At 41.9% G+C, this 18,898-nt stretch overlaps 2 long non-coding RNA genes across 4 annotated transcripts; one reads left to right on the forward strand and one right to left on the reverse strand.

Moving 5' to 3' along the window:
* Positions 1–3,193: 3,193 nt before the first annotated feature.
* On the reverse strand, positions 3,194–8,242 carry Gm36252. Its single transcript, XR_876917.2, has 4 exons — positions 7,866–8,242; positions 5,805–6,006; positions 3,602–3,824; positions 3,194–3,300 (listed from the first exon to the last, which is right to left on the reverse strand). It is a non-coding gene; the product is annotated as a predicted gene, 36252 (long non-coding RNA).
* Positions 8,065–17,800, forward strand: Gm36312. Of its 3 annotated transcripts, none has more exons than XR_385722.3 (4): positions 8,065–8,421; positions 10,446–10,538; positions 10,893–11,275; positions 17,650–17,800. It is a non-coding gene; the product is annotated as a predicted gene, 36312 (long non-coding RNA). The 3 variants fall into 3 exon arrangements; XR_876916.2 differs by having other exon boundaries at positions 10,909–11,275; XR_385721.3 differs by lacking the exons at positions 10,893–11,275; positions 17,650–17,800 and adding an exon at positions 10,759–10,784.
* The last annotated feature ends 1,098 nt before the right edge of the window (positions 17,801–18,898 follow it).

Raw genomic sequence — 18,898 nt, forward strand, 5'->3', positions numbered from 1 at the left:
AACTATTTACCCTTGTCGAGTTTGGTTTCCATTGCTGTTAATAGAACATGGACCAAAATGAGTTTATGGGAGTCAACGGTCTATGTCTGCCTATACTTCTGGGTTATGGTCCAGTGCCAAGGGAAAGGAGAGCAGAAACCAAAGCAATGCTCCTTATTGCTCACTCTCCAACTTGCTCTTTGCCAGCTTTCTTATACAGTGGAGGGCCACCCGCCTAGGGATTGTGCCACCCACAGTGGACTGGCTCACTTACATCAATCAACACGGTTCCTCACAGACCCAACCATAGAGCAATTTGATTGAGGGACTTCTTCAGTTGAGGATCGCCCTGTCCTAGGTAACTCTAGGTTGTGTCAATTTGATAATAAAACTAAAACATGTTAAAAATAAAACACGTCCCAGAGAGTTGTTTTAGAACTACAGGTACACAGGGGAGTAGAGAAATGGAAAGTAACACTCTATGCTCATATCGGACAGAAGAGCAAAATGCCTATGCTAAGAATACACACCCAACCAGAGCATGAGTAGAATGTTTTAAGATGCAAAGAAGGATCCATGTAATCATAAAAAGGTCAGCTCATGAGAAGGTGCAGGAACCATATACCTAACTTCAAAGTGCCTACATATGTGGAAGAATTTTTGGCAGGGTCAGAGAGAAAAAAAGTAGAAAGTAACAGTAATAGCAAGAGATGTCCATACCCTGTTTTAACAATAAATAGAGCAACCAGACTAGAAGTCACTAAAGATGTGAAGGCTTGAACAACACCACTGGATAACTGGATTTACCGGACAAAGAGGAACCCATGCCAGAAGAACCAGACAGGTACAGGAAGTGTTCTTAGCACAGCCACATAAGCAGACCTCAAGACAAGTCTTTACAAGTCCACAGATGCTGTGTCATGCAAAGTATCTTTCCTGGTCATAATGGGATGAGATTATAGATCAATAGTGAAGGAATCCCCAAATATATGGGTGTCAACTTGGATGCATCAGAGAAAAATCATAAGGGGAATTTGGGAAATGCCTTAAGACAAATGAAAGCAAAGACATGGCACAAACAAGCATCAACGTTATTCTTTTTAAGATTCCCACAATGACAAGCCAACTACACAACAAGGAACAGAGATCAAGACCATTCAAACTCTAACAAAAGAAAAAAAATTACAGCAGAGCTCATAGAAATAATGAATGAGAAAACAATAGGAAAACAAAAACCATGAGGAAATGAGATCTGTTTTCCTGGATCAATACAATGGGCAAGTGGTTAGGTGGGGTAAGTGCACAGAGTGGATGAACTAGAAAGCAGCATCACTGCTCCACAGGAAAAGGGATGAGGGAGAAGACTATGCACTGTCACATCAGAGAATTCAGAGACATGAATGCGTTCCTAGAAATGTAACACCTGCCTAGGATGGAGCACAAATACAGAAGCTGAATAGGCTAATAAGCAGCAGAGAAGGAAAAACTCCCCAGCAAAGCAAAGCCCAGGACCAGATGGCTTCACTTGAGAATTCCACTAAACATTAAAGAATTAATGCTGGTTCCAAAAGTGTCTTTAAAACACTGAACAGGAAGGGTGCTTTTAAACTCACTCTGAGACCAGCCCTCCCCTAGCAACTCTAGCAGCAAAGCCGATAACATCACCAAAGCAAGGAAAATGGTGGGTCAATATCCTGGATGGATATTGATACAAAAGTATTGACCAGGATTATACACTATAAGACTGTGACCGAATAATGGCCTTCCCGGATTCAAAACCAAAATGAGAAGCCATTTCCCTTTCATTAGAATGGCTATCATTTTGAAAAGAAAATGTGTTGGTGAGCTTTGGCAGTTAGGAAGCATGCACTGCCCTTGTAGAGGACTCGAGTTCGGTTCCTAGCACCTGAATTCAGATGCCCCACAATCACCTGTTACTCAAACTTCAGAGATAGCTGATTCCTCTGGTCTTTGTAGGCACCTGCATTCAGATGTTGGGACCAACTCCATGTACATATTATAAAAAATGAAAACAGTCTTTCAAATGTGTCAGTGATGTGGAGAAATGGGATTCACCATGTTCTGTGGTGTTATTGTAACTGTCATGGAATTCAGTATGACAGTTTCCACCAAACTAAAGACAGAGATGTCACACAATTCGAGACCTCCTTTCTGAATCTATATTGAGAGTCTGAAGTATATTCAAGAAGTGCCGGCTTTCTCAGTTCATTGATGGATTGTACCTGGATTTAATGGCTCCTCATTGGTCTTTTGGCACAGCATGAGTGACCCTTCAGGACACTCTGCTAAAACAGAACCAAGTCATACCCAAAGAGAACAGCATGGATGGTTTCACCCTTAGAGTGAAACCTAGAGTGGCCAGATTCCTAGGGACAGAGAGTATGATGCTGGGGTTTGGTGCAGAATGGAGGGGGAAATGGTGAGTTTTTTTATCTAGAAGAAGCAGAGATTACATTCTGGATGTGGAACGAGTTCAGAAGACATTTCTCTACAGTAGCACACTTTAATCTCCTCCAAGAGTCAAGGTGGTAAATTCAACACAATAAATATTTTATCAGGGTAATAACCCAAAGCAATTGGATGCTCTCAAATGAATCAGTTGTGGTTTGTAGTTTCTCATTTGAAAGTTGATAGTGAAGAACAGATGTTTACAGAGGGACCTCCATGTTTAACTCATTTTCAACTGCCCTGGTTGACTTTCCATGGTCTTTTCAGTTTCTACATTCTGGGGGGAAATCACTGTTACCAGCTTTCCAGTCAGATCATGGTTTTTAGTCTCTTTATGCTTTTATCAACTTCTAGGGAACTTAGATAATGCATCATGTGAATTCTGGATGTTTTGTGTGCATAAACAAAACAAAAGCAGATGAGACGCTACTTGGGAGGGACCGGCGAGTGGTTTCAACACCCTTACTTCTGGTGACTGTATAAGTGATATAGAGTCTCAGGGAAATGCCAGACATCTGCAGAAATATAATGAATGTCTCCAGAACAAACCCAACCCCACCCCCAGCTTCTTAACTGTGGGTGGAAGATGCCTACAGGGGTTGACATTTTCGCCCACAGTAACTATCTCTGTAAATTAGGCTGCTGCTAACAGCTAGGATCAAGAAGTGTCTGCGTCAGCATTCTGCTGTTGCAAAGGGACACCATGACCACAGCAACTCTTATAAAGGAAAGCATTCAACTGAGGCTGACTTACAGTTTCTGAGGTTTAGTCCATTGCCATCAGGGCGGGGGCATAGCAGCATGCGGCTAGACATGTTGCCGGAGAAGGAGCTGAGAGTTCTACATCCAGATCTGCAGGAGACAAGTAGAGAGAGACTCCAGGCTTAGAATTGGCTTTTGAAACCTCAAAGCCCATCTCCCAGGGACATACTTCTCCTATAAGGCCACACTTCCTAATCCTTGTAAACAGTGTCACCCCAACCCCCATGACCAAATCTATGAACCTATAGGTGCCATTCTCACTTAAACCACCATAAGAGGCCAATGCAGATACTGCCTTCATCCAATATATGAAATTGCTACCTCCATTTCTTCTGACTAGTGGGGAGACTTTTTCCTATCATTGTTGAGAGGAGTGGAGGGGTTTGAGTACCTTGTATACACTCAGTTTAATTTACTTATTTCTTCGTTGTGGAGGGACGGTGTGGCCAGGAAGGGTACTTTCTGTGGAGATTCAATTAGTTTGTGCTGCAGCCAGTTGATTTCTGGGCAATTTGCTTAGGCTCCAGTGTGTGCCACTTGGGTTACTTTCTCCAAGTTGTGCATGACATTCACGGGGTCTTGCCGCCCAAAGGGGCCATCCTCAGGACTCTGCCCTTTGGAAGAAAAGAATGCTTAGGCAAATTTTGGCATGAACTCTTCCTGGATGGAAAGTTTCCATAGTGGAACAAACTCTTCCTTATTGCAAAAGCAAGTGCCGTGCTCTCTGCCCTGAATCCGTCATTGCTGTGCCTGGCAATGTGCTACTTTTAGGTAAGGCTCATAACATATCTTGTATCCTTTAGCCTGTATATCTATTATCAATTATGTCTCTTTACACCCCCAGTGCTAAAACCAGACTGAAGTGAAACAAGCTTGGCCTGGAGTTACTACCACTTCCCATCTGCTGCCTATATTTCTAGCTTCATAACCTGTTAAACTAACAGATATTAAAATCCTGAAATAAAGGCTTTCAGGTGAAAGCCACCTGTTCAGCAGATAGAGAACAAGACGGGAATGAGGTCTGTTTCCCAACAATAGTGAAACAAAGACCACTGAGTTTTAAACTTTAGCATAAGGAAAAGGGAGAGTTTCAGTAACAAGGGGCTGGGAGACAACTGAATTAGGTCTGTTGGGAGGAGGCTGAGGTGGTTGTAAGATAGAGGGGATCATGGTGTATGTAGGCAGTTCTACAAACTAGGGTGAGGAGCTCTCTCTCTACCTGGCCCTCACTACTCCTCTACTGGTTTTCCTGGGGTTCATTTCCAGCACAGAAAGAGACTTAAGGGAAGGGGGTTCATCTAAACACCATCTACTCATCTTTAAGTTTCTGGGAATACAGACAGCTGGAGGCTGCAGAGGATAGATGCAGCTGTGTGAAGAAGGCCAGACAGGATGCCTCCAGCAATAAAGCCCCAGATTCTTGGCCTACTTTGGGAAATAGACAACTGGTCAACCCAAGTCAACAAGCCCTGCCTAATGACACTCAATTAAAAAAAAAATCTTGTGAAGGACAAACTGAGCATTGCCTATCCTTAGAACTCCTCATAGATAGCAGGGAGCATGGCCTTGAGAACAGCTCCCTCTCTGTTCGTACAAAGTGCAGGGAACATGCTTTGCATCAAGTATGCTGTTGGTAGAGGTCCACAGGAAGTCTGAATTTGACATGAAAGGGCATGCCTACTCCCCCAGACGGCTGACATTTCCTGAACATTACTGTGCACTGCTAATGTGACGTGATCAAAGACAGGAAGATTCTGTAAGTGTGATGTCTGCCATCATTACAGGGTAAAGGGATGGAGAGCTTTGAAATGCTCATCGTGCTAGGAGCTGAAATGAGTCAAAGAGGTTTCACTGAGTTGTACATGAAATGAAGTAGGGAAAACAATCACAGAGACAGAGGTGAGCTTTGTTAGCTCATGGACACATCTCAGTACATGTTTTCATTCACCCAGTAACTTGGTTTAGACTCAAGAGCACCAGGCATGGTGGAAGGGGTGTGTGTGGCTATGTGGTACACGTGACATCTATGGGGAATCCATGAGAGAAGGAACCCAGGGAAGCCATCTGGTCAACAGCTTCCTTTTTGTATATAGTAATACAAGTCAAGGACACGCTTGGCTCTCAGACCTGTCACAAAGCAGTCAGGAAATACCCGGAAGAGAAAATCCTGGAACCAAAACTAAAAGGGTAGCTGGTAGCGTTGAGGTCTGTTCTATACTCCTCCTAGTGGCTTAGAGCTTCAGAGCTCTCTTCCCTAACTGACTTCCCTAGGGCTACGCCCTATGTAAATAAAAGGGATTTTGCACTCAAATCCTTGTCTCAGTCTCCACTTCTGAGGGCAACCAATGTTTTCATATCTACTGTCAGGTTTAAAATGTCTATCCTGCCTTCACATGTTGTACTTTTTGGTCTAGGAAATCTTTCTGGTATGTATGTATGTCATAAGTGGCATCTCTGTAAAAAATGATCTTTGCTTGAAACCATTGTAAACTTACCTCTCTTGACCACTCCATCTGTGGATGCCTGAAAAAAAAATGATCAAGGTGACTAGTTAAAGCCTATCTTTTTATTAAGACATTTTCTTCATAACTTACTTCCTAGCAATAGAATCTGGTTGATTTTGCTCAGCACTTGAGACTGTGTGGAATTTTCTAGTAAAGATCAAGGCCTCCAGCCATGATGAAGAACGCTGAGCTAATGAGCCCCATTGGGCTGACTCCACTGTGCCCTCACTCCTGTCAGCCTGCCCCTTGCTCTGATGGCTCTTGTCACCAACCGCTGTCCTCACAGAGGATCCTGGAAGGAAAGAAAAAAAAATCATCAGCTTGGTTCCAGACAGCCCAGAAAAAAGTACACATCTGGGATCCAACATGGAAAGAAAGATAAACAGAGAGCCTCAGAATTTGTTTAGTGTCAAGTTACATGTCTCCCCAAAGTCTTGATTTTAGCCAGACTTCCCTCAGGCCAGTTTGAAATAAGGACATTTTGAGCTGTAGAATCATAACCCAGCCGCATAAAGAGACTGCTGATGTGAGGTTTCCGCATTTTATCCTAGGTACAGAGGAAAACATTAAAAAAAATAGCTTTAGGTAGCTGTAACACCAAGAAATACCTAAACTTTTGGAATAGTAGGCTAAGTATACCTGACTAAATGTCTTATCCTTTAAAAATTACATTAAACAGAGAAGTCACAATGGCAGAGATGAGCTCACACACACATATACACACATGCACAAGCACATATGCATACAAACATACATGTACACAAGTACACATGTACACACACACACACACACACACACACACACACCAATTATTTTGTGATAACCAATTCTGTGACCTCCTTAAATTCCTGAGGTGCCTGAACTGACTGCCATCTTCACAGTGATCCCAAGAGTCCCCCTCAGGATGACATTCAGGGGACAATTTTCCTTTGACTTTCCTGCCCCTTCTTTTTCATTAACAATTAATAATTGTTCCTATTTAAGGGGCGTGTGACATCAACGTGTGCCAATCAAACCAGGCTAATTAGCATTTCTTTGTGTTTGGAGACTTTGAGTTCCTCTCCTCCAGCTCTTCATCAAATATGGAGCAGGTTACTGTGAACTGCAGCCATCCTGAGACGGCTCCTGATGAGAGCCTGCTCCTCCTGCCTAGCCAGGAAGGAGAGAGACCATTTTAACAGCAGTGACTCTGCAGCCTCAGTCCCAGAGGAGGAGAGAAAATGATCCCAGAGACAAGGCTCCAGTGTTTCTTTGTTACCACCTAACACAGGATAGATGTACCTGGAGTGTGTGAAAGCAAAAGCAGATTTTGTTACTAATTATAATGAGCTAAAATCACTAACACAACAGAACCAGTCAACAAATAGCCTCAGAAGAATGTTTCATATTGTTTTGAAACCATGACAGGGCCACCATTAGATAAACACTTCAGAGAACACCGTAAGTCTCAAATACATCAAACACAAAGCAAAAGCAACATTTATCAGGTATGTCAGGATAAGATTACAGTCATGTCACAGAGCCTCTTATGAATAACCAAAACACAATTCAGTGTAGTAACTATCTAAATAGATCTTCTAGATAATCTCTTCATGCCTCAGTTTCCTTATTTGAAAAATGGGGATAATCATAGCTCCCAGCATATAAGATTGTCATCCAGCTTATAAAATGGGTGAATGTGGTTAATCACTCAAACAACACTAGGCAAACAGTACTGGGCATCTTTCCTGTCATATCAATGTACCAAACAGGAAAGTCAACATCAGCACCATGATGCCCACCAGAGGGGTGGCAGATAACTAGAACCCAAGGTCCCTAGTGGAGGCTTCTGTGGGTGACAGCGACAGCACACTCAGAAGCACATGAGGGAGGTTGCTGTCTGGCATTACTTAGTCTCAGCATCAGAACTCTGACCCCAGTAGGTAAAAAGTGCGACCAAGTTCTGGTGTGTTATAGCCAGAAAAGTCCTTTTGGTTTGGGACTTTATGAGAATGGAAAAGGAAATTGCTTGGAATGAATAAATCTAGGCTCTCTAATGAGAACCCATGCCCTTAGGCACAATGAATAATAAAGGCTATGTGGGTGCCCCCCTTTGACCAGGTGACTAAATGTGGTAGAAGCTATTAGAACTAAAATGTGAAATGTCCTCACTGGCTCAAGTCACCAACTGGTGGCACTATTTTAGAAGATGGGGGAAACTTTGGGAGGAGCCTAGCTGGAGGAAGCTCTCATTCAGGCGTGCCTTTGAAGAGCCTTCATGCATCCAGCTCATGGGGATAATCACTCTGCCACAGCTTCCTGTACCATGATGCTCTGCTTCACACAGACACAAGCTTCCTGTACTATGATGCTCTGCTTCACACAGACACAAGCTTCCTGTACCATGATGCTCTGCTTCACACAGACACAAGCTTCCTGTACCATGATGCTCTGCTTCACACAGACACAAGCTTCCTGTACCATGATGCTCTGCTTCACACAGACACAAGCTTCCTGTACCATGATGCTCTGCTTCACACAGACACAAGCTTCCTATACCATGATGCTCTGCTTCACACAGACACAAGCTTCCTGTACCATGATGCTCTGCCTCACCCTAGCATAAGCTTCCTGTACCATGATGCTCTGCCTCAAAGGGACCCAGATTCATCAGAGCCAAGGACTATGAATCAAAACTCTGAAGCTGTGAGCTTAAACTAACCCTCCTGTAAGTCATTCTCAAGGAATTACTTTCACAGCTACTGAAAAATAATATAAAACCTTAGAGTCCTGACAGTTGCCTTGGATTCCCTATTTGTCTTGGTTCTCAGTCTGTCCCTTAACGCAGGTTACTTTTAACGGAGTCATAACTGTGTTTCTTACCTCCTGGCTTTGCCGGTCCTGACCACACGGGTTCCTCCACTGATGATCCTCTGCTTCATCTGTGGAGGAGCAGTTGGCTCTTCTCACTGCCTTCCGTGCCCTTGGAAGCTTTCAGTCCTATAGGGAGGCCTTCTTCAAACCCAGGGTTAGCGTTGGTCATAAATCCTTTATTTGTGCATTACCATTCATGTCTGTATTTATGGCCTTAAAATAATATCCAAACAGCAATGACTTAGACATGTAAGTCACATTGGGACTTGGTGTCATATGGGCTATAATATGGAGCTGGTTATAGGGTTTCTGAGGTAAAGAGACCAGGGGTGGGTTATGTGTGAACAGGAGTAGAGATCTGGACAGAGATAAGCTTAGGTAATGAGGTACCGAGTGCAAACTCTTCACATGGAGAAGAGACACAGGAGAAGGAGAACATTTTTCACAGCAGTATCTCCCTGGGAACAGCCTGACCCTCAGCTACATGCCTGGGGCCCTGTACCGGGGGCACATCAGAAGTGTGCACTTAAACATTTAGTGAACAAATGAACTAATGAACAAATATGTCAAGGAAAAGAAGCAGCAGAGCTGATAAAGGATGGAGGACACAGAATTCCCCAGCAATACATGTTTAGTTTTGCTCTCAAGAGGATGCCAAGCTGGGGAGCAAATGCTGGAATGTCTGTTTGTGACACTTTGCAGTAATAAATTTGCAATAAAATAAAATAAAATAAAATAAAATAAAATAAACAAATAAAAGAAAAGAAGAAGAAGAAGAAAAAAACCAAACCAAAAAGCCCAATTTCACACATGTAGACTGAATCTAAATTAACCAGGATGGGCCCTTTTAAGTATTTGTCCTTTACAGCGCATCTCTGTCTGGTCTCTCTTCCTCTCCCTTTGCATTCCAATCTGGAAAATGCCTACCACACATCACTTTGATTATAAAAGCCTTTAGATGTATGATTTATTAAAATTACAAACAGACGCTACACAGTAATGCACTAATGGCCACAATACCCTAACAGATGTGATGGACTACCCCGAACAGTGAGTTAAAGGGGACTGTCTCCCGCCCTTCAGCCGAGTGTCTTAAAGTCACCCAAATGGAACACAGCTCCAGGATATATAGTCTTCAAGGTTAGAAACTCTCACAGATCCAAATCTGCATGCCATAAATAATACTGAATTTACAGTCCACCTTGGAAAAGGCCAGTGATTCCCCACACTTTTAAAGCAGTTCTCTCAGCCGGGTGTGGTGGTGCACACCTTTAATCCCAGCATTTGGGAGGCAGAGGCAGGCGGATTTCTGAGTTCGAGGCCAGCCTGGTCTACAAAGTGAGTTGCAGGACAGCTAGGGCTATACAGAGAAACCCTGTCTCGAAAAACCAAAAAAAAAAAAAAAAAAAGCAGTTCTCTCTGTTTATCACATTAGCATCCCTCCGATATTAATGCTCAACCTGCCTTGGAACCTAAGTATTGCTTAGAGGATGGTGATGAGACATTGACTTATTGTATTATATACTTAAATGCAGAACATTTAAATGGTTTTATTTGCGAATTTGATTATTATCCTTGGTGGAGGGGGCATTTATCCGTGGGCAGGAATCAGAAAATAGAGAGCCTAATCTTCAGCTAGGAATCTTGTCATAGGAAAATATTAGAATTTTAAACCTGTTTTAGAAAAAAACAGAATCCACGTTTAAGGACGCAGTGTTCAGAAAAAAAAATTATGCTATGAATAATTGATAAGGAGGTGAAGCAGCCAAGTCCCTGCTAACCAGGGCATCTGATTAGCATACTTTCTGAAGAAACTCCCTGGAAACAAAACTTAGGAGCCTCCTCTGAGAACCCACAGGCAGGTTCTCTCCTTTCCAGGATGCAGAGAGCTGTGAGTCACTCAATCCTACACCCCCTCGAAGCAGAGAAGGTCAGCCCTGCAGAGAGCAGACTGAAGCTTCCTCCCTGTAGGTAAGCAAGCTTGAGGGAGCTTGCAGGAGACAGGACTGCATTTCACAAGTATTGACCTGTGAGGGCAGGGGAGCAGGGGCACCTACCCAGCCTCGCTACACCCTAACCCATCCTACAGACACTAAATACTTGGTTTTTCCCCTCCCTCCCATTTCCCGCCTCTTTCCTTTATTATCTGCTCTCCCATTTTTCTTCCCTTCTCTCCATCTCCCCTTCCTAGCTCCCTTTCTTCCCCCTCCCTACCCTGACTCCTCCCTTCCCCTCCCTTCTTCCCCTCTCCCTCTGTCTTTCTTTTATTCTCTGCCCCTCCCTCCCTCCCATATCCCTACTCCCTCTTCTCCCCTTCCTCCTTAGTTCAATTTCTCTACAGGTTGGGACAGGCACAGTGGTGCCCCACTTTAATCAGTACTCAGGAAGCAGAGGCTGGCACATCTCTGTGACTTGAGGGTCAATCCAATCCCTGATCTACACAGAAGGTTCCATGCCAGTTGGTTGCATAGTGAGACTCTGTCCTGAAAGCAACAATTGATCTCCTGATCTCTTTTCGAGTTTATAAGACTCAAATTGAAAGATCCACAACGTGAGGACTCCCCCACGTTCTGACTCAGGAGAGGCGACACCCCAAATCACTCACGAGAAATGGTCTTGATGCAAACTGCAAGAGGTTTATTCGAGAAAGACCAGTGCACTGGAGACGACCCTCGCAGGGGTAGAGGAGTCGACCATGAGCTCAAGGGGTAAGGGGCTTATAAAGGCAAAAACCTCAAACACCTGGCAAAAACCGCAAACACCTGGCATTGTGCTATAGCATTTGGCAAGCTAGTAAGTTTGCATAACGGGTTTAAGGAACTGTTAGAGTATTCTGTACAAACATTTCCTGGAACAATGGGGCAAGTTCTACTCCCTGCTATTAGTGAGGTCTATTTTGGACACAGGTCTAGGGGCTTAAATAATTTTTCACTCTCTCTCAGGATCTTTCAAAACTATACAACCCATATGCAAATAGATTCTCATTGTAGAAAATCAGAAATACAACCATATCTAACTTTTTTTTGACTCCCTTTGCTAAATGTGCTGTCCCCAAATATGTTTAAAAACAAAAACAAAAAAGAAAAAATAAGCAAATGACCAAAAAAACACCAACAGAATCCCCAGTTCAATAGCCTTCAACAACGGGACCACTAAGAAATGGTTGGATTAACACCAATTCTAAAGCAGCCTGTTATTTCTAGTTCAGGCTCACTCTCTCCCATGCTCGCTCTCTTCTTCTGTGGGACGATGGAAACTGAAGGCCCTCAACAGATGCTGTGCCCTGGTACTCATCTTGCAGAAGCCAGAACGATGAGCAATGACTTCTCTATAATCCACCCAGTGTGTGTTACAGTTTGCTACAGCCATACTGTGCAAGGACACCTGTCATTGTGCCCTCTCTCTTCCCCTTCAAACATCCTCAGTGACTGAGCAACCTCTCAAACTTTCATCTGGCATACTTCATCCTCACGGATGTCTGCTGATACCCGTGTGTGCTGGTGTAAACTGAAGGGGTGCTCTTAAGCTCTGAGTGTTCCTCTCAAACTGGCTTTTAAAATGTCTTTACATTTTACTGAAATAGCAAGTAGAAACAAATTGCTCTAGTGTATTTCATTCATAAAGTGCTGTGGGACAACAAGGAGCTATACACCCAATACCCAGTTTAAAAACTATGACATGAAAGCCAAATAGTTCCTTTGCCCACCCTCCCATTCCTCTCCCTCCTTGATCCATTTTTTATTATTAGTTTATTGCCTTTGCAACCCAGTATCAGCCCATTGTCTCCTTCCAGTGCCCTCCTCCTCAATTCCTTCCTCACTCTCCCCTTCCCTTCTTCCACTGAGACTAGACAAGGCAGTCCATTTAGGAAAATGGGATCCACAGGCAGGCAGGCAGGCAGGCAGGCAGGCAGGCAGGCAGGCAGGCAGGCAGGCAGAGGAACAGCCTCTGCTCCAGTTGTTGGGAAACTCATGTGAAGACCAAGCTGCTCATCTGCTACACATGTGTAGGAGGTCTAGGTCCATACAGTTCTTGCTCTTTGATTGGTGGTTTATTCAGTCACTGGGAGCCCCCAAGGGTCCAGTTTAGTAGAGTATGTTGGTCCTTCTATAGAGTTCCTGTCCTCTTTGAGTCCCTCAATGTTTCTCCCAACTCTTTTCATAAAACTCCCTGAGCTGTAGCTAATGTTTGGGTGTGTGTGTCTCTGCATCTCTTCCCATTGGCTACTGGGTAGAGCCTCTCAGGTTTCTGTCTGCAAGCATAACAGAGTATCATTAATGGTGCCAGGGTCTAGTTCTTGTCCATGGGAAGGGTTTCAATTTGGGACAGTCATTGGTTGGCCATTCCCTCAGACTATGCTCTATCTCTATCCCTGCACATCTTGTAGGCAGGACACATTTTGGGTCAGAGGTTTTGTAGGTGGGTTTCTGCCCTTATCCTTCCACTGGGAGTCCTGCCTGGCTACAGGAAGTAGCCACTTCAGATCTATATCACCTAATGTTAGGAATCTCAGTTAGAGCTTCCCCTTAGAACATCTGGGGCCTCCTCCTATCCCAGATCTCCAGCAACTCCTAGAAGTTGTCTCTCCCATCTCTCTCCCCTGCTCTTCCTACATCTGATCTCCCTCACCCACCCTGTTCCCCTCCCTATCCCCTCTTCTACCCAGCTTCCTCCTTCTACTGCTCTCTGATCTCTATTTTGTTTCCTCTTCTTAGAAAGATTCAAACACCCTCCCTTGTGCCCTCCTTCTTGTTTGGCTTCCTTGGGTCTGTTGATTATAGCATGGCTACCCTGTACTTTATGGCTAATATTCACTTATAAGTTAGTAATACCATTCATGTCCTTTTGGGTCTGGCTCACCTCACTCAGGATATTTTCAAGTTCCATCCATTTGTCAGCGAAATCCATGATGTCATTGTTTTTAACGGCTGAAAAGTATTCCAGTATATAGATATATCACATTTTTGTATCCATTCTTAGGTGAGAGACATTTAGGTTGTTTCTTGTTTCTGGTTATTACCAATAAAGCTTCTATTAATGTAGTTCAGCAAATATCCTTGTGGGATGTTAGAGCATCGTTTTGACATATGTCCAGGAGTGGTATAGCTAAAACTTGAGATAGAACTATTCCCAATCTTCTGAGAAACTGCCAAATTGATCTCCAGAGTGGTTGTACAAGTCTTCACTCCCACCAGCAGTGCAATGTTTTGAGTTTTTGGTCTTAGCGATTCTGATCGCTATAAGATGGAATCTCAGAGTTGTTTTGATTTGCATTTCCCTGATGACTAAGGACACTGAACATTTCTTTAGGTGCTTCTCAGCCATTCAAATTTCCTCTATTGAGAATTTTGTTTAGCTCGGTATCCCATTTTTCAACTGGGTTATTCGGTTTGTTGCTGTCTAGCTTCTTGCATATTAGTCCTCTGTCAAATGTAGGATTAGCGAAGATATTTTCCTGCTCAGTAGGCTGTCATTTTGTCCTGATGATGGTTGATCTATATGGTCATAATGATCTGATGAGTTTTCATTTATTGATTCTTGACTTTAGTGCCTGAGCCATTGGTGTTCTGTTCAGGACACTGTCTCCTGTACCAATGAGTTCAAGCTATTCCCCACTTTCTCTTCTATTAGATTTAGTGTATCTGATTTTATGTTGAGGTCTTTGATCCACTTGGACTTCAGTTTTGAGCAGGGTGATAAATATGGATCTATTTGCATTCTTCTACATGCAGACATCCAGTTAGACCAGCACAATTTGTTGGAGATGCTCTCTCTTTCCATTGTATGGTTTTGGTTTCTTTTGTCAAAAATCAAGTGTCTGAAGGTGTATGAGTTTATTTCTGGGTCTTGATTCAATTCCACTCATCCACCTGTCTGTTTTTATACCAATACCATGCAGTTCTTATTACTATTGCTCTATAATACAGCTTGAAATCAGGGGTAGTGCTACCTCTAGAAGTTTTTTTTTTTTTTTTTTTTTTATTGTTCAGGGTCATTCTAGCTACCCTGGGGTATTTTCTGTTTCCATATGAAGTTGAGAATTGTTCTTTCAAGATCTTTGAAGGATTGTGTTGGAATTTTTGTGGGAATTCCATAGAATCTGTAGATTGCTTTTGGTAAGATGACCATTTTCACTATGTTAATCCTTCTGATCCATGAGCAAGGAAGATCTTTCCACCTTCTGATGTCTTCCTCAGTTTCTTTCTTCGGAGAGTTGAAGTTCTTGCCATACAGATCTTTGACTTGCTTGGTTAGAGTTACATCAAGGAATTTCATGTTATTTGTGGCTATTGTGAAAGGTGTTTTTTCCCTCATTTTTTTTCTCAGCCTGTTTATTACTTTTATAAAGGAAAGTTACTGATTTCTTTGAGTCAATTTTGTATCCAATCACTTTTGTGAAGGTGTTTATCAGCTATAGGAATTCTCTGGTAGAATTTTTGGGGTCACTTACATATACTATCATATTATCTATAGTGATACTTTGACTTCTCCCTTTCCAACTTGTATCCCATTGATCTCCTTTAGTTCTCTTATTGCTCTATCTAGAACTTCATGTACTACATTGAACAGATATGAGGAGAGTGGAAAGCCTTGTTGTATTGATTCTAGTGAACTTTGGCTATTGGCTTGGTGTATATTGCCTTTATTGTGTTTAGTTATGCCCCTTGTATCCCTGCCCTCTCCAAGGCTTTTAACATGAAGGGGTGTTCGATATTGTCAAAATGCTTTTTTTGGGCCAGATGGTTTTAGTGCAGAATTCTACCAGATCTTAAAAAAAAGAGCTAATGCCAACACTTCTCAAACTATTCCACAAAACAGAAACAGAAAGAATACTGCCAAACTCATTCTATGTGGCCACAGTCACCCTGGTACCTAAACTGCACAAAGACTCAACAAAGAAAGAGAATTTCAAACCTATTTCCCTTATGAACATTGATGCAAAAATATTCCATAAAATACTAACAAACTGAATCCAAGAATACATCAAAGACATCATCCACTATGATCAATCATTCTTTATCCTAGAGATGCAGGGCTGGTTCAATATATGAATATCCATAAACATAATCCACCATATAAACGAACTGAAAGAAAAAAACCCCACAAGCTCATCTCACTAGATGCCATTGCCATTCTTTAAAGGTACTCCATGTATGTTACATCCCAGAAGGATGCTGCAGAGCTTTTGAAGAAAATCAAGTCTGGGTTAATATGAATTCTGTTTGTGTAGCTGTAGCTCTTCATTTCCACTGTTCAGGGATGACCCATTGTGTGAGGCAACCACTACCAACGTATATATTCCATCACTGTTTTTGTTTGATCACTTCTAATTCTGTCTGGTGGTTTGAACATGCTTGGCCCAGTGAGTGGTACTACTAGAAGGTGTGGCCTTGTTGGAGGAAGTGTGTCACTGTGGGGGTGGGCTTTGAAACCCTCCTCCTAGCTGACTGAGGACAGTCTGCTCCTGGTTTCATTTGGATGAAGATATAGAATGCTTAGCCCCTCCAGCACCATGCCTGTCTAGATACTGCCATGCTTCCTGCTATGGTGATAATGGACTGAATCTGAACTTGGAAGCTAGACCCAAATAATGTTGTGCTTTATAAGAGTTGTCTTGGTCATGGTATCTGTTTACAGCAATGAAAGACTAAGACATTTTGCTATTTCTCCTCTTGTATACATCTCTTTACAAAGGCATGAACGTTGTTCTTGGAACTAGAGTTGGACTGGCCAAAGGGCATGCAGGGGCTCAATGTAGGAGATGTCAGGTTGTTTCCCAGGGAGATGATACAGATTCTCCTCTGTTAGCAGGATATGAGGGTTCAGTTCCATTATATCCTGACCAAGGCTTGAGTGGTAGCAGATTTCAAGTTTTTTATGCCTGTTTGTGCTTGGTATGGTGGCACATGCCTGTAATTGTAGATCCTTTATGTAACCACCACACTGCCCTTTGTTGACTACACAGGTAACAGGTATATTTACTACTTCAGTTTTACAAATTGCTTTCTTTTGATGTCTTATGAAAATGGTTTTTAATGTTAATGTATTGTACCAGTCTCTGTTTCTTGTTTTTGATAGATTTGTTTTGATACACTTTTGTTTTAAGCACTCTTCCTCTCTAGGGGTCATAAAGGACTGTTCTTTTGCCTCCAATGAGTTTATGGTTTTTCCTTTCACATTTAAGATTTAATTTACTTAGGGTCTTTCTTTTCTGTCTGATGGAAATAAGATTCAATTTGCATTGTTTCCATATGGGTAGTCACTTGACACTGCTCCATGCGTGGTGGAAGCCATTATTTTTACAGTGGCTTGCAAAGCTAGCCCTGTCATAACTCATGCACTCAAGGGTTCTGCCTGTGTTTTATTCCATTCAGTGGTGTCTACTGAACACTCCTGTTTTAAGATTTTTAGATTTAAGTCTGAATTCCTAGGGGTCAAAATCCCATGTCTTATTTTTTCCTCCTCTTCGGAGTATGTTGTCTGTCGTCTGTTTTAGAATCATTAAAAAATTACCAAAAGGCAAAACAAATCTGTTGTGACTTTGGCTGGAATACATCAGATGTCTAAATCAGTCTGAGGAGACCTGCGTAGGTTGTCAAAGATATCAAAGTCAGAGCTTAAACTGTCCTGTTTACTGTCACCTCTTGAATTTTACACTATTCTTATAGAGTTCTTTCATGTTCTTCTAAGATATTCTTCTATATCACTGATAGTTTAATGGTTTCAAATGTTGTTTTATATCTGACACTGAAATATGTATGTGTGTGTGCGTTTGTATTATTTATATTGATTTTGACCAGTAAGTCTCTTACAGCCTCTAGAAACATACCTATATATACTCTTATGTTCTCTAGGTTGACAATATTATTGTTCTTAAACAATAGGATAATTTCTCCATTACAGTGTATGAAAAGTTTATAGCTTTACTGTATCAGCTAGTATCTTGAGATACGATGTTAAAAATATGATTACAGACTTCATCTCAGTTCTATTTGATTTTATTATTATTTGTATCGAAAATAGATACTTTTCATACAGTGTATTCTGATTATGCTTCCCAACCCTCCCATTCCCCTCACAGAGTTATTTTAAAGGAAGGACAGCTACAGTAATGCCACCCATATCTCAGAAATGAAAAATGAAGACCAACCATCTCACAGAGAGGCTAAAATAGAAGACGACAGAAAATGGATCCTAACAATGACACAAATGGATAACATGATCATACTGAACGAGGCAAATAAAAACAGAATTTTCTCCTAGACCAGACAATAGTCATTTGACTATATTCTATGAGACTATAGTTTTTTTTTAACTACTAAAATCTTACATTATAGACAATATTTTTTTTCCACACAGGTGTTGTTTAGAGATTCTGAAACCATTTTACATATATAGCAGGGTTGGAAATACAATTCAATAGAATATGAATTATTACGAGAGTCAAGTTTCTCACTATCGATGAATGCAGTTCCTAGTGAGAGAAGTGGAAAAGGTGCCGGAGTGAGTGTAGAGATGCTGGATTGGGAGTAAAGTTTGAGTTTGAACTCTGTATTTCCAATACACACAGTCTTATAAATATTAATGGATCTTCTACATTTTAAAATTATTTTCATTCTAGTGTCACATGTAAAGATACTTTGTTTTCTAAGTCTGTTAGTTTTCTTGGACATCTCTATGGCTTTGATTGCATCGATGACTTGTGACCTTGGGTGTCATTGGTTTGTGAATCCATATGTGTGCACAACTGTATGCACATGGGGATTACTTTAAAATGGATGTCAGTTTTTCAGGACTTGGTCTCTGAAGTCTTTTGAAGAGCAGATAGAATTGCCTACCTCTAGGGGTTTATATTTCTATCTGCTGGTTGGTTGGCTTCCTTCTCAATCATGGGACACTTAAATTTGGGCCACTGGCACTTAAGCTCCTGATTTCAGGCTTATTGAACATACTCAGTGCTATGAATTCAGGGTGAAATCCACAGGATATTGTTTATAGTTGTAAAACATGGGAATGCATCAAGACTAGAGTTAGATAAAATTTCTTGGGCCAGGGACAGGTTTATTTCAGATTTTTCTACTTAGCATTTCAAGGTGTCAGGTAGGACAATTGTCCTCATCTCTGCCTATTTATATCATAGGATAAATCCTAGACTTCTCCTTCTGTACCTAAAGTCACATCTACACAAACACACACACACACACACACACACACACACACACACCACACACAAACACACAAGTGCGTGTATATAACCTCCTCAATTATCAAGCCATATCACACGCCTTAGGGATGCTGAATGTCATATAGAGTTAGTTCTGGCAAGAATA

This window comes from Mus musculus, chromosome 17 (genome assembly GCF_000001635.26).
Source record: "Mus musculus strain C57BL/6J chromosome 17, GRCm38.p6 C57BL/6J".
Lineage (NCBI taxonomy): Eukaryota > Metazoa > Chordata > Mammalia > Rodentia > Muridae > Mus > Mus musculus.